This window comes from Magnolia sinica, chromosome 2, assembly GCF_029962835.1.
Source record: "Magnolia sinica isolate HGM2019 chromosome 2, MsV1, whole genome shotgun sequence".
Lineage (NCBI taxonomy): Eukaryota > Viridiplantae > Streptophyta > Magnoliopsida > Magnoliales > Magnoliaceae > Magnolia > Magnolia sinica.
Window position 1 is genome coordinate 4,869,760 of NC_080574.1, and position 746 is coordinate 4,870,505.

At 40.9% G+C, this 746-nt stretch overlaps 1 non-coding gene across 1 annotated transcript; it reads left to right on the plus strand.

The window, feature by feature from the left end:
• Positions 1–369: 369 nt before the first annotated feature.
• Positions 370–443, plus strand: TRNAV-CAC (transfer RNA valine (anticodon CAC)). The gene has a single exon. It is a non-coding gene; the product is annotated as a tRNA-Val (tRNA).
• Positions 444–746: the final 303 nt, after the last annotated feature.

Consider the following 746-nt stretch of genomic DNA (forward strand, 5'->3'; position numbering starts at 1 on the left):
AAACTTCAGTAATTAAGTAACTTTCAAAAAAAAGAAAAAACCTACTTGTACTTGATCATAAACCAGACTTACTTATCTCAAATAAGTTACTTATCCAATGCTGTAAGTACAAAAAGTTAAGTATGTGGCAAGCAAATCTACCCATTGATCTAGCATGGTTATAAAACTCCGTTATTCAGACCGACTCATTTAGTCTTGAGTTGAGTTGAGACTCAGTTGAGTCACCACCATTCTCAATTCCAGACTTGGACTGGACTGGGATGAGTCATCAATCCACGCTGTTATTGAGTCATGAAGTTGGATGAGCAGGATGGATTCTAAACTTTCTATATTAATAATTTTATGAGCCTAATTTCACAAATAAAATCTGTCTGGGTGGTGTAGTTGGTTATCACGCTAGTCTCACACACTAGAGGTCCCCGGTTCGAACCCGGGCTCAGACAATTTTTTAATAAATGTTTTTAAATACCAAAAGCCCACCCACTTTGGGGGCCCACATGGCCAATGATTCCATAACAGTTTTGTGGACCCTGGCACATCTGACGAATGGCCCACCACGCCGCCGATTGCATTTTTTTTATTTTTTATTTTCTTCAATGACGAAAGCCCACTTTTGGTGGCCATCTGATGAAGGGCCCACATCGATACTGATTCCGAGACAGTTTCCTGGGCCAGCACTTTATTGAAATGGGCCCATCTGATGAATGGCCCACCACGCCGCTGATTGCCCTTTCTATCTTTCTTTT